This window comes from Pagrus pagrus, assembly GCF_965226575.1.
Source record: "Pagrus pagrus genome assembly, chromosome: 1".
Lineage (NCBI taxonomy): Eukaryota > Metazoa > Chordata > Actinopteri > Spariformes > Sparidae > Pagrus > Pagrus pagrus.
The window spans coordinates 23,953,707-23,978,648 of NC_140185.1; the positions used below are offsets into that span (position 1 = coordinate 23,953,707).

General features: G+C 42.0%; 1 protein-coding gene across 7 annotated transcripts in view; it reads right to left on the reverse strand.

Moving 5' to 3' along the window:
• zfhx3b (zinc finger homeobox 3b) overlaps positions 1 to 24,942 on the reverse strand; it is a 344,728-nt gene that overhangs the window by 295,156 nt on the left and 24,630 nt on the right. For 4 of the 7 annotated variants that reach the window (XM_084357816.1, XM_084357815.1, XM_084357808.1 and 1 more), the window contains exon 4: positions 18,115 to 18,241. The exons of the other annotated variants lie outside the window; for them this stretch is intronic. The gene's annotated coding sequence lies outside the window, so the exon portion shown is untranslated. The remainder of the gene's footprint in view (positions 1 to 18,114; positions 18,242 to 24,942) is intronic. 7 annotated transcript variants of the gene reach the window in all.

Consider the following 24,942-nt stretch of genomic DNA (forward strand, 5'->3'; position numbering starts at 1 on the left):
ATGAGGATGTGTGAAAGCAGTGCTGTGACTGGGGAATTGCAGCTCAAGAGAGGGGACCCCCACACATTGCCCAGACTGAAGTCATTACCGGCGGGGCCTTTGATTTCCACATGCAAAACCTCAGGTTGAAGACCAATATGTTCCTCCTCTGCTGTAACGGTTTCTACTGCTGTGTTCATGTGGTATGGCTGTGTGACCACAGCGGACCGACTCAGAGAGAAAAAGGGCAAAGTGCGAGCACTGATGAATTTTGAATGTGTTGAAGATGATTTATTAGAGCACTTAAAAGAGCTGTAGGATGTCCTTCACACCCGGCTCGTCCTCTAATAGACCCCAGTGTGAAATGATACCATCTTCACTTACCATGGCACTGTTTACAAAGTCAGGGGGATTTTTTTCATATATTTACAGTATATTCCTAAATATATGATGGTTATGGTGTATCTGTATTGTATGTGGTAGTACTAAGGGTGAATCAGTGCTGAGGGTGTCTGCTTGCTGCTTGATTAAGATTTTGTTCGGCTGCAGCTAAAGAGGACAAGAGAGGGGTCAAGGGGCGTGAGAAAAAAATCACCTGCTGCTCACTGACCCACTTGGTCAACTGCAAGGTTAGTGGGGCTCATTCCTTGTGTGTGGCTGCTATATCAGTGACTTTTTTCCAGACTCAGATAATGACCGAACACAAGTCAAACAAATGAACATAAACTTGATCAAAACTTCCTCGATTATCTGACCACCACTTTCTCTGTGAGTGCTGAGCATACACAGCGTATTGTCTTGTTTAGCATCATAGCCTACTAATATCATGTTTCTTACACATATGCACAATAAACTAGGTGAAGCCTGAACCATCCCTTTAAATAGAGTAACCAGATAAAAAAGAAAGCAGTTCATCAGTAAACAAAATATATGCCAGCAGTTATATGCAGATATAAAATACATTTTTCATAATTAGGTAATACAGTCATATTTTGAAAAAAAATTAGCCACACAGCAAATGTCTTATACAGTATTCATAATTGCTTTTAAACAATTTTATTAGAATTCTTTATTATTTTAGTAAAATATTTGTTTACTTACAAACAAATTTAAAATTTATAAAACAAGAGGCTGGTGTGGTAGTTCACATTAAACAGACAAGCAAATATCTACGGCTTGAAAAGTATTTAAAAAAGATCAAAAAAGATTCTATAAAAAAAGAAGAAAAATATATAGGAGAACATAAATATGCACATGTATATCAGCTTTTCTACATTTGTATATTTCTTAGAGACACCAATGAACTCATGGTATCTCCAAATTGAGTGAGGGGTACCTACTGGCATCTACCACCCATCATGGCATGCAGTGGCATTCAGTAGTGCAGCTCCCTGCACACCTGACTCTAGCAGAGAGGGTTAAAGTCAGCGACAACGGATCTAGCAGCTTTAGTCCCCAGAACAGCCAGCTTACACAGATAAGTGGGCCAGGCTGGATAAGCCTCACTAAAGTATTCTATTACAGTGCCAATTACCCCTTGGTAAATAATATGGGGATGTAGAGGAAGCTACTGACAGGAAGTGGAATGTGAGCAGAGAGTCTAAAATAATCTTATTTTTTTGTTTCCCTAAATAACATTTTAAGTCCCACACATTTTAATGCCAAACATAGGACAAGTTTTTTGAGGTTTTTTTCTCAGAGAAAAAGTAGTTTTACTGCATATTCAATCGTGCATGGCTCATGAAATCAGGCAGGTGATCAGAGCCAGCAAGTGTTTCATCACACTAGCCCAGTGCAGCCAAGCCCGCTGTGGTCAGGCCTGAGTCAGGCCCTTGCTGGCTGCTCTCCAGTGGGGCCTGAGCAGCCTCTCACAGCAGACACCCAGAAACTGGGTTCTCTAATAGGGACAAATTGGCAATGTCTGTGCGGGCCGGTGCTGTGTGCTAGGAGCTGTGAATTGATAGTGATGCCTAATGATCCCCCTGGGTAGATCAATACCAATAATCCTCTTTCCCGCCTATCCTCCTCATTGACTATAGAGAACCTGGAGGAGCTGGGGAAAACTGCAGCCCAGAGTGACAGGGCCAGGAGTTCAAGGCAAGGGCTCCAACTCTCACACATGCACACAAACTTTCACTTTCCACACACACACATAGAAGTGTAGTAAAAAGCTAAAACAGAGGCCAACATGGGCATTTTATCACCTTCCTCAGACGCTAACATAATATTTAAAGACCACAGACAACTCAGATTTTGGATCACAGCTGCACATTTGCAGACAAGAAAACACAAACACCCAGACAGCCAAATAAATACACATGCATTCCCCCCTACCAGCAACAATATTCACACACAACAACAAATCCTACAAACTGTAAGAATCAAATCAAAGCTGTACTATTCTAATGTACTGGGTGATCGATATTTATTTTCTCTTTATGCATTTATTAGTGTGTTCAATTTCACTGGCCAGCGGGGCCTACTTTATATCAATTATTTTTAAAGCACTGTAGCCACAGGCTCCAAAAACTTCAATTGAGATGTGGTTTGTAACAAAGCAAATCTGTTCAGTAATGCAATTACACAACATATTCAATATTTCGCTGGGTGTGCTGTTTAACAACCAAATACTCAATCCTGATTCACAAAATACAACTCAATCCATCTGCATCATAGCCAGGCACGAATTAAAATATTTATTTTTTTCTGATGTGTAGAAGAGTTTGGTTACATTTTTCTGATAATTAAATAATGTGTAATTAAGCAATGGAAAATCCTACTTTTAACAGGGCATTTGAAGAAAATATTTTTTAACTAAAGGAGCTGTGAAGCTCAGGATATGTTCAGCAGGGTGAGGTGAAGCATGCAGTCCCAACGGACCTCTGTGTGTGCGTGTGTCTGTGCACGTGCGTGCGTGCATGTGTGTGTGTTTAAGCTCTGCAGTCATAAAGCCTCACATCACCTTCTTGCACCCCGTGGTCGGCAGCTGATTACTCCCACCAAACACATCCATACACTTTATCCCAGCTGTCACAGTGCATACTCATTACCCCCTGCACCAGCCAGCTGACTCCACACGGCCACACCCGCCTGGACACGGCTCCGGGGCCACACTGGGGACGGCTGGAAATCATAAACTAGAAAAATACATTTACCAATTCTCTCCTCTCTTTCTGAATTCACCGTGTTATGATGTTGCTGCTTTCACCATTCAAAATGTGAATGCAAGAAGACCTCTAGATTTACTTTGTGTCAGGGAAACATCTCAATATCATTTAATATCTAAATCAACCGTATTTTTTTTAATAATTATTTTATTTTTACTTTCTGTAGATAAATCTATAAACTCCATAAATATTCCACTGACCCATCATGATGTCTTCATTAACTATTGATTTTGGTGTCAATCAAGTCAATTCCTCCACTCCAGGAAGAACTAAATCATGACCAAGTAGAAGAGACAACGATCAGGCCAGCAAAACTGAATCTGTGTAGTACATCTCAAATCGATACAAGTGGGGAGAAGTAGGGTGGTGTGAATAACGCAAAGTTTAGTGAGATGAGGGACATATCTATCTCCTCAACAAGCCCCTGTGCTGCCCTTGTCCTCAACGAGGCAGCTAGCCCAATTGTTACATGTGACTGAGGTGTGTGCGTGTGTGTGTGTGTGTAGGTTTGTGTAGGGGGGTCTCTATCATTGCTCGGGTGGGAGATGACAAGAGTGACACACAGCAGCTCCTGTCACACAGTAGGTGTTTCTCCATAGAGACCCAGGTGTCGTGTCTCAGATCTTTTCGGCTTCATAAAAACACTGCTTTAGCCAGTGCATCAATCGATGATATAGTACTCCATACGCTTTTACTGCTGCCGCACACGGTCACTTTGGTTCTCCGTGTTAAAGGCCATGACAATTTAGATCAAAAGGAAGTAAAACCATACCATATTTACATAGTTTGTATTTTAAGAATAAAAAAAATATGCTCAAAATCAGGCAAAAAAGACAAAAAAGATGAGGTAGTGTAAAAGGACAAAATATTGCCAGACCATGATAAAAAGAGATTTGAGATGAAGGTACAGCAATCAGCCCTGTGGTCCTCTAACCTTTTTCTTGAGCAGGCCAAAATGTGAACAGATCCCCTGTTTTGACAGTCTTCACACAACTCTTCAAACACAAACCTAAAAAAAATACAGAGCTGCGGCTCGGAAGGGGCAGCTCCGATGGTTCTTTTGTTATTATTAAAAATCATCTTTTTTTTAACTTCTATTAAAAATACAAGATGAGAATATAAGTTGCACGTTATTTTCTATTTAAAAAGTTAAAAATATCAGAAGAGAGAAACCTCAAAACATTTTGACAAGAAAATGAAATATAAATATAATGCATGTTTTGCCATATTGCCAATGAATAAGAGTCCGTGTGTAACAGACTTGTGTGCTGTCACCAACACTCAAGATGGTAACAGTCAAAAATATATATGCAACTAAAATATGTAAATATAATAAAGCTCAATGCAAATGCAGATGTAGTGTCATAATCAAATCAAGCTGAAAAGGTTATTTCAATCAATGTTCCTAAGATGACTGTAAAAGAAAACTCATGCCGGTGTCACATCCCTACTTGTTCCTCTCTTATTTGCCCCTCATCCCCCCTGTCCTTGCCTCCCACTAAAGCAAAGTGCAGCGCTTAAACAGGAGCATTTAATTCATTACATCATTATGTCATCTCATACTAATCTGCGCAGTGGCCTCCACTGCTTTGACATGCAAATGGATTAGAAAAACGTCTGGGGAGGTAAAGGGGAGGAGGGAGGGGGCAAAACAGCAATCATCACGTCTTGTCAATGGGGTGAAAATATGCCCTGAAGCTGCTCTACCAGTTTTTTTCTCCCGTCTCTTTAACTGTATTTTTCTATCTGTTTTTTCCCCACCACTTTTCCCCCCTCCCCGGCTCTCCTCTTCTCCTTCTCTATCTTTGTCAGCGAATGCCCCAAACAAAGCAGCGGCAAGATCACACCAAACGCCGGCAATCTGTTGAGGATCAGGCTCCCTATGGAGAACATATAAACAATAAAGCGTGTGGCACACACTCACGTCGAGCCCCCTCCCATTTACACATGCCCCTCATCTGCATATTCACAAAAAGGCCCCTCTGGCTTTCCCCTCATCAGCAAAACCCCTCCCCGCAGCCTCATCAGCACACGCCGGTTTGACTACGGAAAAAGGCGGGCGGGCTTGGCAACGTGTGCCGGCTGGGACCACACACACGCACACATCAAGACGATACACAAGCACACACAAATGCACAAAATCAATTTTTGCACACGCCGTATACAAATGTGCAATGGCAGAGTAAACAGAGAAATCAGAAAGAGAGTTAGTGAGATCTGGTGATGTGAGCACTGGCCATGCTCATCTAATTTCCACCCCTCCTTCCCTCCATCGCCCCCTCCCCCCCTCCTCCTCTCCTCTCGTCTCTCTCTCCTCTCATCATCAGGTACCTGGTGACGAGCGGCCCGTGATAATCCACAGCCTCTAACCAATCAATCAGCAGCATCGTAATCAGCAGCGTAGAGAGGGAGAGAAAGAGAAAAAGCCCATAACTTACCCTGGGTCGCCTCCAGTCTGCTGAGCACAAGTAGAGGTCTGGTCAGGGCTTTGGCTGCAGCTATGTGGACTAGTTCACCAGAAATATGAGAAATACTCAGATTCTATCCTCAAGCCTTGTTTTTTTTTTTTTAAATCTAAATTGATATTTTTCACTGCATCATAAACATGTAACCAACATATAAAGCTCTCCCCCTCCCTTTTCCTATTTCAGTCTGACTCTCACTCTACCTCTCTCTATTCCTCCCTCTCTCCCTTCCTGTCACTCTCTCTCCCTATTTCCCTCTCTCCTCCCTCAGTGTCTGCCTGTTGCAACAGTGTGGACATATACACACACACTATACAGTGAAGATATATATTAAGAAGCATGCATCTCTGTGCAGGAGATAGAAAAGGCTCGCTGGTGTGATATCCTGCAGATCTGCTGGACCCTGCGTGTCTGTGTGTGTATGAGTTGGGGGGGTTGTGGTGGTGGGAGGGAGTAGAGAAAGCAAGGGAGGGTCAAAGCTAAATGTTCTACAAAGAACAGGGGGACCGAATTGACTTTTTTTTTTTTCTTTGAATCAAACACATATTCCCTCCCTCCTCCTTCCTGTCTCTTCAATGCCCCCCACCCCCCCCACCCCAACTCCATCGTACCCCCACCCCATCCCAAACCTCCCTCCTTCTTCCCCATTTCTGCTCATAGGCATTCCCTCTCCAGACATCAGCATCCTTTGAGGGGGTTAGCTGTCTCTAGGAAGAGGAAGAGGTAACGCCGCCTAGCAGCCTTGTACATTTTGCCTTGAGGGTGAGATAGCTGAAAAGCCATGCGCTATCATCATTTTTTGAGGTGTGCAGGAAAAGTAAAGACAAGAAAAACATACTGGTTTTACACAGCTCCCCAAAAGATCTGATGCTGAATTTAGCATAGGATTACACAAAACCTCTCTTGTGAACCTCTGAACAGAACCCCCATTTCTACAGTCTGTGATTCCTCTCCTCCCCCTCACCAAAGAACGAGATGTAGAAACTCCATACAACCTGCAGCTAGGGCATGGTGCCTAAGTTTAGTTCTACAATAGAGCTCAACCAAACAGGCACACAGAGAATGAAATGTAGCAACATTGCAACTGTTCAAGGAGTCTCTCCGCCGAGATATTCCTAAAAGAGTATATACACTCTGTATTTTTATACCCCCGTACATACAAAGATCCTCCGTCTCACTGTCCTGTTGTATCGGGATGTCAGGAGGAGATACTTCAGGGTCGGGCCACAGAACATAGTAAAGAGGCACCCCTGCACACTTAGGAGGCCCTACTGGCCTCATGCAGACAGGAGCAAGGTGCTGGCTAAGTACTGTAGCATTGTGCCGAGAGGGAAAACACAGCCCAAATGAAACATAACGATGCCCCCCCAAGGACACGTGGAGATCCATCTCTTACTTATATTAAGGTAGCGGCAGAGAGCGAAGGGAGGGTTAGAGTGAAAAGGGAGTGGAGAGGGGGTCTGCTGGTACCCTCGGAGTCCTATCCTGTGTGCGGTGTTGTTTTATTAATCTTGTGTATTTCCGCGGCTGCAGCCCACAAACCCCTCAACTGTGAGTCTCCTCTGCCTCCTTGACCCGCAGACCACACCCCTCCACCCTCGTGCTCTCTGTCAGTGCAAATAAATACACACACAACCGCACATGCGCACACAAACCTTGCACACAGAGCCCACCAATTTACTCTGGCACCTTGCTCTCAGTCCAACTTGAGCAGATTACTCTGCATGGTTTCCCCCCCTGTGAGGAGAAGAAGGTGGGCTACACCAGCAGAGCACATGTACTCTTCAGTGGCTGCACAGGGATCCATGGCAAACACCTCTGAGTACAATACAATGCTGGACTGCCACTCAAAAAAACGAGAATACACACACACTGAAGAAAACAGGCGACGCCACACTACCATCAAAATGGATAACTACACTACACAGAGTGAATGTCGTTACGAAACTCCAGAGATGAAACAATAGAGGAGTAGAGGAGCTAAAGTGCACCGGTGTACCATGCTAGATGAGAAGCCTCCATGTTCTCAATGAGGAGAGACAGAGAATTTACGCAACATGGCAGCCCTGTGTTGTAATGCATCAACCCTACTGAGAGCAGCACTGTCACTACCACTCTTCATCATCAGCAGGAGCAAAACACCAGCCATGCATTGTCTTTGGGGCAAAAAAATGGTGTGTGTGTGTGTGTGTGTGCGTGCGTGTGCGTGTGTGTGTGTGTGTGTGTGTGTGTGTGTGTGTGTGTGTGTGCGTGCGTGTGTGTGTGTGTGTGTTTGCGAGTGTGCAAGCATGCAAGAGTACATTAATGTCTATTTGTGTGTGTGCGCGCATGTGCTGTGTTTTTGCGTGTTATGAATGTGTGTATATGTGTCTGCCTCCACGGCATCCATATTAAACAGTTTTGGAGGTGACTGTGCTTCCCTGGATGTCATGAATATAAGAGAAAGCATCCATCTTCGTGGAATACAATTTCACAGGTAGTGACAGTAAAACTGACTCTACCCTCTGACTGCAGACACACAGAGAGAAAGAGACGGAGGGTGGAGAAGGAAAAGATAGAGAAACGCAGACATAGACAGACGAGGCTGCCAGCCATCTTCTGATTTTCAGCACACTGCCAGGTTTTCCAGCTGCATCCCATATTAAACTTAGCCTATCATGTTCTCATTGGATAAATTCCACTAAAGGCTAACCACGCTGATTGATCCAGCTCGATTCAGCGCATGCTGACCTTATTCAAGCTACAGTTTCTGTGAAATGGGCCTAATGTCTGTTTCAAACTCATCAGAGAGTCAGATATTAGGGCACTTTACAAAGTCTGTCCCATGTTTAACTAGTAATTATAATTTAACAGAGGCAAAGTTCTAATCGAGGAAAGATGTCTGAAAAACTTCCGAACCTGAAAAATATATTTGTTTGAAAAAATCCTTTATTCATATCAAACCTTAAGGAAGAGAGATGTTAACGTTGATTGACCTCATTCTGAAAGAACAACCCCACACAGCACAGGAACACCACACAACGTGCAGAAATTATCCACATTTCACATTTAAACTGTGCGAGCCTTCGTCTCTAATTAATTACCTGAGAAAGACACATGCATGTCTTCATTTACAGTGATTTTTCATTAATGGTGTGAAAGTGGAATTGCAGGTGGGAACTTTCACAATTATACCAGGTACACCGAGTATAATTAATCTCATTAAGTAATCAAGGGGAATTCTTCCTGTCTTACAAGAAAAAAGTCACAGTATTTAACACCAAGCTAATTATCTTAATCATGTATGAGATAATGAAGTAATTAGGGCAATTAAATCACAATTAACGCCTAAAGAACAAGTGATTATTTCATCCACAGAGACAGCTGAGGGTTTAGGTGAAAGAACATAAAACGAGCTTTACATCGACCGTAAAAAGGAGGAAAAAACATCAGGGATGTAACAAAAAGCAAAAAAAAATAAAATTAGTTTGGGAGCATGAAGCGTGACTAATGGTAAATGACAGCTGTCTTAGAGGCCATCACTCTTTTTTTAAGGATGGAGGGAGATACCCCTTTTGTCACAGCCAATCATTACAGCCTTGAACATAAGCAGGGAGAACAATGTCAAGTTCAGGTTGAAAGAACAAAGTATCCAGGAGGCAGAAAAAAAACTGCACTAAAAGAAACATGGCTCACATATGAAAACAACTACAGCTGAACTGACAAGCAGCAGAACCCAGATGCAGAGAGTAACAGCAGTGATAGTAACTGGCTCCTGCCATCTGAGAATCGAACCAGGAGGAAACATTACAGTACACACTCCGCTCGCTTGTTTTCTGCTCTCTTTGCCAGCGTTCACAAGAAAACATGCTTTTCCTCCTACCAAATTCCTGCATGTCTCACGAAACATTTTGCCATTAGAAAAAAAAAAAAAAAAACGAAAGTCCACATAGAGGAGTGTTTTTGTCAAGTGTACACACTGTTCCAGTTTTTCTCTGTGCAGTCAGTTCACCCCTAAAAGATGAACATGTAATTCTCAGAAGAAGACGACACTCTACTACCATGTTTTATTTCAGGACTCTGTTTCCGTCATTGTTTTGCGTGTTAGTACATGTCTCCAGTCGGATCTTATGGATATCTCCCGTGTGTTTCTGTGTGTTTGTCTTATTCTCTGGCTTGGTTGTGTGACTCCATTTCTGACCATTGCATTCGCTTCAGCGGGAATCTCCAGGACTCGCCGCACGCTCCATGGACATGAGTTGATGAAAAACATGAGTGACAAGATTCATGGCTATCAGAGCAGCTGATGAAAATGGTAAGGCGAGAGGAGGATTTGAAAAAAAAATGAGTGCTTCTTCCCTCTTTTTTTATTTCTTTTCAAAAGGGGAGACAGAAGATGAGGAATACAGATATGTCAGGAGGCAGAGAGGGAGAATAAGAAATAAATAAACAAACATCCCCCTCCTTCTGTCCCTAAACCCCCAGTACCCCACCCATGTCAGGGGCAAAACAAGAACAAAAAGAAATTATCTTTTATCATGGACATGAAGACCATCGCAGAAATTCAAAACAATTCAACTAAATTATGCAACAGTTAAATATCCAGGTTATAAATGAGAAAAATATCATATTTAATTAATATAGAATAATGTATTTTTTATTATAAAAATATTGAATGATATTTATAGAGAGAATTTACAGTTTCAGTATTTTTAAGTAAATAAGATGCAACAAATGAATAATGACACAATGCCCAATTGATTTCTGCATGAAAACAAAATTAAGAAAGATATAAAAAAAAATCAATTGAAAAATATGAAACAATGTTAATACATATTTAAAATGATTTGAATAATTTCTGAGATTACATAAACTGCGCAAGAAGAGACAAAACTGCAATATTGTCTCCCTTTGCTGGGTGACATTAGTGGTGTTTTCCACTGTTTGGTACAGCACAGCAAAGTCAAGCATGATTCCTTCACGCTTGACTTCGCTGTGCCGTGGACACGCCAGGGATTTTGTCCGATCGGGCTGTGACTTTGGTAGTTCGGCCAGTGCTAAAGCATAACAGCCTCTTTCACTTTCAGCTCCCTCAGTGGGGTCGACTGATTCCTACCAGATGCATCTGTACATAAAATACACCATTAGACTCAGCCAGGGGAAATCCCTCCGCTCAGTTTAAATAAACAGTAAAGCATGTCAAAATAAAAATACAGAAAACTAAGATGTCGTAATTTAACATCAATTCGACATGTAATATACACAGCAGATGAATTGTTTTGAAATGTTTGGTAATAAATTGTTTACAGCTGGAATCTCATTTTAATGATTCTTTTCATAAAACATTTCATATTAAAATGATCATTATCAAATTTAAAATGCATATATGGAATTATATTGTATTATTTTTGATTAGTTTAAAATAATTTGTCACATGTTTGTAAAATTTACATTTAAAATACACAAGAAATATTGAACATATAGACACCTCCAAATATCTGATATTTTCTCTGTAAACATCAATTGGACAAACAAAAAAAGTGCTAAATACGCACACTGCTCTATGAAAAACTTGAGATAACATGCTGTTTCACTACGTTATGAAGAAGTATAGAAATGGCACACGTCACAACACCTGTGCTGCAGCCGACTGAATTGGTGCTTCAGCGAGGGGGCGAGGGGCGCGGGGCTCCAGGGACAGAGGGAGGAAATGGCTGCTGTGTTTGTTTGAGAGGAGGTTAGCAGAGGGGCAGACTGGATTCTGCTGTGGCCCAGATTTTCTCCAATCCCTTTTGTCTGTTCACTCCATGTTTGAGTGGCTTTGTAGAGAAATTGCTTTTATTGTGTCCACTCAGGAAAACCAAACGCAAAAAACATCTCCAGCATTCAGTCTGAAGACAATGCTCACAAAAGCGTCGAGGAAATGAGTTACCAACCAGGACCAACGTACCAACAATGCGCCATAGTTTCTCTCAGGTGTTCTAAATGACATCTTACTGCTAATGAATACCTCACCACATGTTGCTCCTTCAAAGAAAACTTTCTCCGTGCGTGACGCACCTCCTCTGACAGTTTCTGGATGGTACAGAAGCGGAGTAAGACCACAGAGGTAAATCTGACAGTGTAGAGATGAAGACAAAATAAACATCTGTTTGTCTTCGAATGAGGGCACAGAGGAAACACTCTTCTGATCTGGAGGCTGATAGATGCACAGCCCAGACCAGAGGTAATATAGTAACGGTGCTCCACAGTAAACTACACAGTGGCAGCAGCCCTCAGTGCCTTCCTGACCCACTGTTTAGAGAGGGGTCACAGGTGAAGTCAGTAGCACCTCACTAAAGTACACAGGCCCAGCAGTACCTTCCCAAGGTCAACAAGGCAAGGTGCAAGTACTGTACCTGAGAGATACTTATGTCCAATAAAGGAGGTTTCTTTGTGAACAAGAAAATGAGGAAGGCCTTTAAATGATGACTGTTTTAGATTCTGTGATATCATTTATGTCAGCCTCACTAATGAGGGGTCAGTCTTGCCTCATTTGTAAAATTACTTGTGTGTCAATTCAATATCAGTCAATATCAATTTGAGACAAATAATTATCTTAAAAAATATAAATTTGAGACAAATATCTATAAAACAAATCATAATATATAGACAGTCGGTCTGACAAACTGTTTTCAGCATTTAACCACTATGTACATTAAACTTCTCTCAGGATGTAAAGGAGATTAAAACAACAGAATAACAATAAAAGCACCAAGAGACATTTACACAAAAGCAGTATCAGGGGTCCTACTGACTTTCACTGAGTACGCAAGCAGGTTCCATTACTTTCAGATTACTATGCAGGGTTCTCTCAGATGGGAATCTACCAAAAGAACATCTAGCAGAAAATGAAAGGCTGAGTAGCACAGGTGAAGCCATATTCACTGTGTAATTCTTTAAACTGGGAGAAAGCTTAAAAACACCAAGAGGCAGAGAAAACATTTCAGATATTGTCATTTCTGTATGCATTACATTTTGTAAATTGTGAAATCATTGTGAAATCCAGGTTCAGGGCTCTGAGGCTGCACACATACGGACGAAATAGGGGCATAAAACTGAAGCATTACCATTCACGTTATTATACACAACGTTTCCTATTCCCTTCTCTTGGCTGAGCAATTTCAATGGCTCTTCTTCCATGCCAGGAGCATTTGTGAACATAAATGATAACACAGGCTTTTACAATCAATGTGCACTTCCTTGTTTTCTGGCTTTAGGAAAACTATAAAGCCCTGCATCTGTATGTGTTAAATGAAGTGTGCAGCAGCCACATGAGTGTACAGACGTGCATATGTGTGTGCCTGCACGCATGCGTGTGCATGCTCACTCACACATGTTTGAATGTGCGCTGAGGAAGTGGCAGACTAAAGCTGCATGATGGGGGGAGGACACAATATGGTGGGTTTTTTCCATGATCATATTTATATTTTTTTTCTTTTTTTGGTGGCGTGACCCGACGCCATTTCATCATGGACCCCCAGAAAGACAGCCCAAGAGAGATGCAAGATGCAGAAGGATAGCAACTGCACAACAAAATGAAATGAGAAATCAGAGAGGTGCAGAGAGAATGAAGAATGAAGACAGAGGGGGGAAGAGAGGATGGGAACTTGACAAGAGAAAAAGAAAATGATACAGGAGTGCTCTCTTATTAATGCCAGTCCACCAGTCAATGAATCTAAAAAAACTCTGTGGTGTTGTAGTGCCTTCTCAGAAAGAAGGACATGGACGCACATTTTAAGGTTAGATGAACACTTCACCTTGTCCCTAACAAAACAGACATCTAAATCCTGTTCATTTGCAATTCACTGACTCTCTCATGTTCCTCTTCAAAGACCAGCCAACAAACAATTCACGGCTAGTCGGTCAGTTGTTGCTGTAGTAATTTTTTGTTGATGTTTGCTTGCACATCTTTTAATGTCGAAAGTATGTCAGGGTGAAGATGTCGGCTGAGTGCGGGGTTATCCTTGGGCTTATCATGTCAAGCAATACAAATTCATTTCATATTCATCAGAATGGTTGTTCTCTGCAGGGGGTTCATGGCGCTACCTATCCAACTCCCCCTTTTCTCTTTGATTTGGCTCATTTGAGCAGTGCGGTCCCCGGCAGCTTGTTAGAACTGCCACCTCGGTGACTCTACCCCCTGGATGGAGAGGGGGACGGGGTGGGGGGGCGACGGGGGAGATGGCAGAGATGGAAGGGGTGCTCAGAGGGGTGTTGAGGGGGGGTGCGGGATGATAGGTTAGGGAGGCCTACCCCAGAGCGCTTTCACAAGTCACGGGTGAGCAAGCAAGGTTCAGTGAGTGGAAACCGAGGAAACCTGAAGGAGGCACACCATCTACTGGCTAGGTGTGGGTACTGCGGTGTGCTGTAAGGAAAGGTTGGAGAGAGAGCATCGCCCTCACTAAGAGGTCAATAATATAGTCTCTGTCTACTGTTAAAACTGTGCAACTGTCCACATCTTTTGACATACAACAATTATGAACCTTTGACAGATTCAGATGACTTCACTGCCATGTCTTTTGCAAATAAATCTATGTTTTATACTTCCAATGCTTGCTGGAGAAGCCACAAAGAGACTTGCAGATGCAAAATGACTGAAAATCAAACCATTCAGTAAAGCGACAGTCAGACAGGAGCTGTTTCTTTTTTATTATTACTGACAAGGTGCAAAAATGATCCCTTTAGGTCAAGGGAACAAGAGACATAACTGCCTAAAATTGCCCATAATGGCTCACATATGTTGCCTGGCCTCATTTTTGTGTCGCTAAATTTCAAATGCTCAAATGCATACCTTTATTAGACATGGCGGAGAGTGAGTAACGCGCTACCTACTGAACACAGGGTACATCGGAGGAAATGAATTCATAAAAAGTGGAATCATTGTTCTTCAACCTTTTTTTCCAAGGTCGTGTTCATTTATCACAGCGGGGTGTGCAGTAGAGAGTGGACAAAGGCTTGAATATATAATGGCAGGCATAGGATAAACAATATGGGCTGTGGGGATGAGGGGCACAACATATTCAGCATCAAGACTTGGCCTGATTAGATGTCCAGACATGCCATAACCTTGGGGATCTGCCAGCAAAAAGGGGAACAAGAGGAGGGGTGGATCTCGGGTGGGTTAAATGCAGACAGACAGAAATGTGCAGACAGAAACACAAGCACATAAGAACAGAAAGAGAATGCATGGAGAAAACCTATTCAGAAAACATTTTCATTTTCTTCCATCTGTAAATATATAAAATACAGTGAGGTGCCATTACTGAACCCCGCAACCCCCCCTCCATCCTCCCTCTTCACCCCATGAAAAAAATAAATCTAATTTTCCCATCCCTGCCACAGAAACCCTCCCGCAACACACACACATGCATGCACACCCCCAGTAGCCCCACCCACCACCGCCTCCCAGCCCACATTCAACACCCCCCCCCCACCCCCCAGTCCCTTCCATCCTCGCTCTCATAGTGATGCACCATTTCTTTCTCTAAGCAAGGCTCCATTTTGTAATAAGTTCTGATCAGTGTTTTAACCAATTTGCATTCAATTCTAAGAAAATGGTGGAAGAGCCTTGGCGGAGGAGAAAATGCTGGGGATAGAGTAGCAGAGAGAAGCACAGGGGAATAAGAGTGAATTATCAAATATCCAGCAGGGATTAGTGTGAATTTATAGTGGTGTGATGCTGTAAGTTTCATACGGCCGCGTATGTTACATGTTTATGGCTGGCTGTCACTGTTTTCATGGCTAAGTGGTCAAAATAAAAAAGCTTGACTAGACTTTTATGCTTATTTATATTCAGCTACAAAACCTTGCTAAGTGCTAAAGTAGACAGGTAACAATGTGAATATACTACCATGCTGCTCTAGCTGATAGGTAAGTCAGACAGACAGAGGTTGGTTTTCTGCTGTCACTGCCTTTAGGATAATGAGTTGAGAAAATGTACTTCATACAACCATTTACCCTCAGGGCAGGCCAACAAAAACACATAATCACAAAGGTTATGCTATTGAACAAATAGAAGATATATACAATACAGAGTCATACTTTGTGCAACATTTTTAACGCGAATCATTTAAAATACCAGGGCCTTTAATCAGGGCCGCAACTAAGGATTCATTTTGTTATCAATGAATCTGCTGATTATTTTCATGATTAATTGATTAATCGTTTAGTCTATGAAATATCAAAAATAGTGTTCACCACATTTTCCAAGACCGTAAAGTGACACCATCAGATTGCTTCTCAGTCCAAAACCCAAAGACTTTCAGCAAATGATTAGATTGAAAAAGCTGGAACCAAATGTTTGACATTTCTGCTTGAAAAATGACTGAGGCCATTAATCGATTATCAAAATACTTCACACTTCAATTGACTAATCGATTAACTGGCTAATCATTGCAGCTTACTTTTAAGAAAACCTGAAATATGACCAAGCGAAAATATACTCATGCACAAAAACCAAGTACCCACAAACCAAGAAGTACACACACAGCAGTATAATCACAAACTCATAAACTTTAAACTTCAGTGTAAAATGGCTCATTTTGCACAGCCTTTGGCAGTGACACTTACTCATGGTCAAAAAAAAGGTGACAGGGTGAACATGTGAAACAGTTATTCTCCACAGTCAATCGTCTCACACTGAGATTGCATTAGCTATTAGCTACTGATACACACTGTGGCAGATAATGAATGTGATCATCCATGGACACGGTAATGATTAAGTGTGACCAGAATGGCAAATAATGTGAAACTATTACTAAACTACAATGCAGGGGTATAATCAAACTGTATTACTTACAGTAACCTCATCTTAACTGTGTCAGATGCTGCTGCATGTTGTTTAAATCCAAAACAATGTGCAAAGAAAGGGCTACTTGGGTATTTCAGTATAAAGTGAATGTGATAGCATGACTGATACCTTAAACTACTTCAGAGAGCTAATCCAGCTGTGCAAGTCAAGGACCTGATCTCCAAAGACATGTGACAGGAAGTCGAATGGAGGGCAGAACTTCCTAAGGTCCGTATCCAGCTTTGACCTGAGTGGTAATGGCTAGCTTTTTTGGTGGGAATGTTAATGGGTGGTTCAAGTCACGTTAAGGACTGGAGAGATAGCCAAGTTAATTACAACATCGCTGAAGACAGTTTTTTTCTGAATCTGAATACGTTTTTCATTAATGGTGTCACAGAGATCAGCAGTTATCAGCACCTCCGGAGGGATAGCAGGGAGGGAAAACAATCACCGATTCTTTCACACAATTTCACCATCTAATTTCCGACCATGCATTTTGGAGCAAAATTAATTTCCTTGGCTATCTAATAAATCAGAAACAAGTGATTGCTGTTGGTGCCAATCCAGGCAGGCACAATGAGATCTCTTCGCTCCGTTCTGACAGAATGAATTGCGTCTCCCTGCTGAAGCTGAAACACGTCATGCAGACCGGGATGTAAGTCTGCGTGGGATCTCCCTCTTCAGCCATTTCCTCACCATCACACTCACTCTGGCTCTCATTCATACAAAGGCTTCACTCTTCCTTTTATTAGAAACAAAGTCAAGGCAATAGCTCTGTAGTCTGATTGATTCTGGGAGTTATCCTCCATCATTCCACTACTTCCTCATTAGCCCACGTATTCTATGATCATCCTTATCAATCTCATTGGTTTAAAACCTGAAATTACCCACTCTGCATGCGCAGAGGTGCATTAGGGTTATAATATTCAGTGGTCTATATGATATGCGGTATGCTACATTATACATGCAGCATCTTGTAAGATTCAATGCATGTTTTCCGCATGGCTTCCCTCTGAAACAACTGGGGGGTTTTGAAGATCGGCTATATGCTAAAACGCCTCAGGCTATCTTTACAAGGTTATAGAGCATTAAGAGTGGGAATGCACACCCAGGGAGATGCGGGGATGAACCCCCCACACACACACAGATACAAACACTCACACATTACTACCACCACCACCACAGTCTGGACCTCAGCTCTAGGGGCAGTCCCTGAGTACAGCCTTCAGAGACATGGGGGGTAGGGTGGAGTGTGAAGGAAGGGTTAAACGACGGTGTTGTAAAACATTTATCTGCTTCAGATAGAGCGTTAGATAGGTTGAACCTCATCCCCTGCCATTACAGAATTACCCTAACTGCTACCATAGTGTGGCTGAGCATAGACACTGTGCCCAATCCCTCTCCGCCATCCTATTGATTTTCACACCCTGAGACAGTGTGCTCCCAAAGGGCAGTAAATTATAGGGCGTTTTACAGGGAATTACACCTGCACCGGAAACTTTACAGGGATACGGATGTCACGGACCTCTCTCTCTTCCACAGACTATTGTGAGAAACTGGACAGTTGGAGCTCTATTCAGTCATTTCAGGCATGCACTCACAGAACCACATAAACAGAGGTTTTCCTTCCAGCAGAAAACAAATGTAAGACCTACCACTGTGACATTCAAAGATTATTTATAAGGCATTTTACCTTTATGGGACTGTTGGTGGTGCAGGGACAGGAAACACTTTAACAGGAAAAGAACAAGGGCCATGACATGTGACCTCCCCAGCTGGATCGGACTTAGACTGCTGCTTTATAAACTTCCTTCAAAAATCTGAAAGGGACAGTTGACCCCAAAATCAAAAAACTGTCCATTTACATTTTATTGCAACAAAAACAATACATGCAGCACAGGGCCAGGAATGATGGCGTCAGAAAAGTAATATCAGGAGAATGGGCATGGGTACACAGTAATGATCAAACATGGAGTTCAAAGAAATCAACACAGAATACACTAGTAATACTCCCAAATGTTTGTTGGATCAGCTGAAGTTTGAGCTGTGGGTGATGCTTTCTATAAATGCCTCTTTGTTGTTTATATTTTCACTTTTTGTTCTGCGAATATTTATGTATGTGTAAGAGAGTTCACGGCTCAGAAACATCATCGTGTCACACCAAAGTTATTGACAGGCAAAAGCCTTGAGCATAGAGGTTAATATACTGGAAGTTAATACTCAGCTGGGGATCCAACAAAAAGCACAGATTCTCCCTTAAATGCCTGAAACAAGATTAAAATGGCAGCTTGACAAAAACATAGACTTTTATCTATGTGCCACACTGTTGATAATTCAAAAGGCACCGAGCAGACTGTTATCCATCTTCTTGCTCAAAAGACAACTGTGCAATAGATGGGCAAGGTATAATGCCAAGGGGGGTATCTCTATAGTGGTGGAGGAAGGAATCAAGGAAGGAATTGTAGACTAATAAAACTTCCTTAACTCTGCAACACCTGGATATATATGGTTTCTTTTCATTTCTTCTCCCGCTCCACTCACTCCTAGTAAAACTAGCTCTCAACACCAGCACTCACTGACCTCAGGATAGCCCCGCAAACATGAAAGACCCTTTATCTGTTCCAGGTGTGGGCTGACTCACGCTGTGTGTGTGTGTGTGTGTGTGTGTGTGTGTGTGTGTGTGTGTGTGTGTGTGTGTGTGTGTGTGTGAGTGTGTGTCTGAGAGAAAGTGAGTGAGAGAGATACAGATGTTTATGTATATGAAGAGATTCTGAGATCCACAAGCAATTTACCAAACTAAAACAGGAGAGCAATGAGGTATTGTAGATCGCAGGTAGGATTAGGATGGTTCTCTGTTCACCCCTTCACCTGATCAGATTTTGTTTCCTGCTTTTAAATGTTAAAAAAAAAATACATTTCCACATTGCTAGACAAGAGGGCTGCAGTTTTTCCTCAATGGACTTGGTCTTGTCCAAGTGAGAACAGATCACCGGACCCACACGACCACAAACACAACAGATAACGCTGCAGACTGATAAATACAAACATGCACACTGATGCAGTGCAATATGGCGCACAGAAGTGACCCCTGCCCCTCCCCCCTGTCTCTCTCACTGTCTGGTTTCAGGTTAAACTTGACCCCTCACACTTGACCTTTGGGGCTTGGCTCAGTGCTGGATGAGCGGCGAGAGATGCAAGGGCACAGCTGTGAGGGAGGGTCCACAGCAGGACAGACTCCCCTCTGACAAAGGGAGAAATTCAATTGGAGCGTATTAGTGTCCAAGTAGTTGAATATCACTCATTGTGGCTAACTGGAAACATCTTTTCTTCTGCGCTCTAGGCAGCTTCCATTAACCTCTAAAACAGTGGGAGGGCCGGGGTTGGGCAGGTCACACAGAAGAACTCGCAGCTTCAACTTTGCCAGCACTTCTCTGCGGTGCTCTATTTTTAACCTGTGATACATATTGCTGTGGTCATTATTTTCAATGTTTCTGTCCCGCACTGTCAAACGGCTTGCAGGTTTGATGTATGAACGGTGGTCCATCACTTACATTGTTCCCCAGGACAACCAATGAGTGTGTGGTTCCCTGCAGTGGGCCAGACAAAGACAGATAGATGGGCCTGGCTCAGGCCATACGTACCAAGGGACACTTCTCAGGACAGCTTACAAATAGGACTGAGAGGGAAGGGATGAGGCTGAATAAAAGCTGATACTCCACAGAGCTGCTCAACCCATAACTGTCACCTCTGCAGATTGAACAGCCATCCTAAATGAAGATAAACTATCGATCCACAGAGTAATATCTGGTGTTTGGTAAGTCTACAATGAGAAGAAGAGATGCCGGAGAAAATATTCTCTTACAATTTGAATATTGATCTCTGCAGTGAAACGAAGACTTTCCAAACATGAGACAGGAAAAGAATTTAGGGGCTGTATCCAACTTCTCTCAGGGAGCTTCTTTCGAACAAATTAAAAACAAGAGGAAAATCATACTGAAATTGGGTCCCATCTCACTACAACAACCCCCCTCCCCACCCCCACGCCTTTTCCCCCCTGCCATCCCCAATGTCTCTTTTCTCCACAATCAGTGTCAGAAGAAGCGGCGAGGAACGGTTTGTGAGAAACACTTATCTAGCACAGCGGCAGAGCCCTGTTCCTACACCCTTTATCTCACCAGGAGATGGAATTCAATATACAAAAACCCCATCATGCAGCAGCATCACGCCTGTGCTGGGGATAAGGGCAGGGTTGCCAGGTAATTGGTTGGTGGTGGACGAACACAAGGTTTGAGACTACCCGTGGAGGAGTGGAGATTACAGGAAGGGGTGGAGGGACTGGGTAACTGGGAGTCAGTAGGGGGGGAGGCAGGGAGGGAGGGAGTGGTTCTTGACAATCTTTCTCCAAATCCCCCCTCTCCTCCATCCACCCATCCCTTCCCTGCCTGCTCATGTAATCTACAGTCCCACAAATGTACATGTGTGCGTGTGTGTTGGTGTGTGTTTTTTTGGTTTCAGCACAAATAACAAAGCATGTCAAGTTTATCTGTACAGCCCGTGAGTCACAATGCAGCCCCCCAAAGCCTTTTTAAAAATGGAAAAAAAATGACATGACTTTGTTTCTATTATACAAGTTTGTATTTTGCATCCCGTGTGCACATTAATTAAGAAACCCCCCTCACATCCATGACATTTAAATTAAAATTAAAGCAGATAATGTCATAACAAGGACTGAATATCATTATGGAGCAAAAATAATTTCTTTCCTTTGAGATAATATAAAAGGGGATTGGAGGGTGATGATCACGCACATGGAGTAAGAACACTGGAAGAGGGGGAGCACACACAGGAAATCCACCGGCACACCATTTCCCGTTTCCCAGCGACTCCTCAAGATAACAGGCGCAGAAGAGGGAGAGATAAAGGAACATGTGAGAGAAAGAGAAAGAAAAAGTCATTTCTCTGATTTATTTATGATGCAATGAAGGTATGCTGAACGCATCAGAACATGCAGCAGTGGTCATACTGTCAGGGAAGATGAAGTGTCTTCATAGTCGACTGAGCGAGCGAGCGAGGAAAAGAAAGAGGGAGAGAGAGAACATTAGAGGGAGAGAGAGGCGGGTGGCTATACTGCAGAAGGGTGTTAACCATCTCATCTCTACCGCACCACCGCACTCGCCACAAAATGGCTACTTCGTTCCTTCTGACGTCCGGCACCGGGAGGGGGGCCATCTGAACTGCCGCTATCTCATCTCCCACCTCCGTAGCCTATTCTTCAACCTCAACTATTTCTCATATTTATGGACTGGGTTCATACAACACTCTGCTGAGTGGCTTTTTACCTGCACGTTTTTATAAGAAAAGAAATCTTAATATTTTTTTTAAAGCTCAGTTTAATGTCCTGGTAAATTACAAAATGACATTAAACTTGAGACTTTAATTTGTCTCTGTGACTGCAGGGCAAAGATCTTGTACATACTTTACCAAGAACAATACAAGTAAGTGAACAAAGACCAAGAGATACACGGTATGTTAATATGCAGCTGATTGTGTCAACTTAGAGAAAGACAAGTTTACAGGGAAAAGGGCATCAAAATACCAAGATATGCAGGCTTTCATAATATAATGAAATGCTTTAGACCTGCATATGAAAACATTAAGCAGATGTGAGGGGGAAAAGTCAGTGCAGGTGGTGAGCTTACTGCCGCCTTAAACACAGGACATGAGTCCATGTCCAGGGCAACATCCCCCTCTGCAGGCAAAGAGAACACAATCACTCTAGACAAAAACCTGTTTTATAAACTAAGATGGAGCCTTGGAGGCCATTTCCTCCATTACTTTCCATCTATTTCATGTTATTCTGCTTTCATTTGAAGCCCACTTAAGATGGTTCACGTAACAGAAAGAAAGATGCTGCTTTGACAAGAAAAGAAAAGCCAATAATTCATATTTTTAAGGGGTGTAGATCACTGCACAGCACAAGAAGCGTACACATGCAGCACACCTCAACCCACAGCGGTTACATAAGAAGTAGGCCTACTTCTAAAATGTTGCTGAATAGCAAGATGAAAATAAAATTGACTTATTTCCCCCATTCGCTGGTTTAGCCTTAGTTCTATTCATTCTGCTCTTAAAATCATGTGAGCATAGCAATTTCCAGCTGAAACCACCTTGACATAACAAATATGTGACCAGTGCTCCTCCTCCTTGTACTGCACCAGCAAAGATTTATTAGCAGTTTTAAGCATGGCATGCATACGAAAAATAGTAGAGATTTATGTAATTTAATGTGTCACAGATGGACCAAATTCAAAATGCTCTGTCAGAAAACCAAATTTGCTTCGCTTTTTCATATCATGCCACTCCAGAGAATTAAGAAAATCCTGGAACTGAGCGTAAATGTACTTCCAAACTTCGAGGCCTGCTTTGAATCTTCACCTTGTAGGTGATAAAAAAATTGGAAGTCTGCAGCTTCGATTCATATAAGCTTGAGAAATACAGCACATGTTCATCTTTATGCTGCAAGAACGGAGAAGGTTAAAAAAGTGGAGAAAAGTGGATCTGGGTGGCAGGATGCCCCTATAAGACTCTGCTGATTTGAGTTTCACAGGATAAATATGTCACACAAGAACCACTGCTGCTTTTCACCTTTACACTGAAAGCATGTTGAGAAAACTTTAAGTCCAGATGTGAGTTAAATAATTTCCTGGCTGCCAGTCATTTACAAAGAATCATCAGGAGTTATAGCAAATGAAATTATTTCTCTCCGGAACGCATTTACCCACATATCTACAAAGTTAAACTCTATGATGAATATTAAATACTGGATACATTACTTATTGTTTGCTGTATTACAGAAAGCAAACAGAGTCCTTAAGCCGGAAAAACCACCATACAAGTGTTTTATTTAACCTATCGAAAGTTGTTTGAGAGTAAAACTTCAAGTGTATAGATGTGGTCGCTGCATGATATCAAATCATTTTAAAAGTGAACAAAATAAGCCGATCAATACTTCTACATTGTCATTCTGCTCAGAAAATTAAAACGATATAAGCCTGATAAAAAAAAAATCTCCTGTGCTTATGTGGTACCATTTTTTGCCACAATTTATCCAGCGATTGACCTGGCACTTTTCCCTCTGTGTTATGGAAGATTTTGCAGCTGAGCCCTTGAATCAACTGATGCTTTAGCACAAGCCCCCAACTCCAAGGTTATTTCTTCAGGATTTCCTTTAAGTTCTTTAAAGAAGAGCTAGCATTTGGAATACATATTATACATAAAAACTCAGTCAAATAAACTAACAAAAGTTAGGGGATCAGCAGCATCAAAGCATTCCTGGGCTGGCTCGAACCACATGATGAGCCGCGTGTCTTTGTGAGCAGAAGCTCGTAGATGTTCAGCACATTTCAGAGCCGGGCTTTAGATTTTTTCGGCAGATTATCTTTTGGTCTTTGAAGCCCAGAACCCACCTGCTTCAATCCCAACAGCGTTACTCCTCCGGTTTCCAGGCCGTGGTTCCATTGGTCAACATAAACAGCACCTATGAGCCGTAGCCTCAGGGGAATTCCTACTTATTACTGACCAAAGTCTGTGCAGAAGCTCTGCACTGATCTTCAAAGAGGCACGGGCAAATATGCCCCCTATGAAATATGAATCATTTGGGAGAGATGCTGGAAATCTAAAATAATTCTGTGTGTATGGATAAGTCAACATGTATCCTTGATCTTCTGGTATGGATTAAGATTCAAAAAGAAACCTAAAAAGTCTGACAAATGACACTGCCAAATACAATGTTGTTACTAAATTTGAGTTCAAACACAGACAAATCTCCGCAAACACAAGTCAAGTTTATATCATTTTTTACCTGAATAAAACTCTAATCAGTACCACTTTGGCATACTGCCCATTACACTGCCAACAACCTAAGAAGTTTTCTTTTTGTTTGTTTTTATTCTTATGTAGCTACAAGGGTCTACAACTCACTTTGCATTCTGCACCCTGGTGTTGTAAAATGAATATAAATTAACCTTTGTATCTTCGAACCTTTGATGTATTGTAAATAGTGTAAATAAAAATACAAGTTACAAGGCTCAGTGCTGACAAGGGAAACAACACTCTTACAGTTTAGGCCTTTCATGTTTTAAAACATTGTATGTGTTATAAATAAATCATAATTTTAGTGTTCTAACATTATTAAATTCAGCATCCACACACCTGTAATATGCAACAACCAGTGTTCCGTCTTCCTTTAGGTGTTTTTTTTGTCGAACAAATTCAAAATACTCAGAAGTGGACTGACTGGGCCCAGAATATTGATGAATCCTCCAATAATTATATGAAATTCATTTATTATGGCTATTTGTTCTTATACACATACCAATGCATGGGAATATACTTTATATTGGGCCCTCTGATACTCAGTCACACAGAAAAACTGGATATATATGTATTTGCATATATCCGAATAGTAGAGAAGACACATAGACCCACACAAAGGGATGTAAGACAACAGATGTAACCGCAA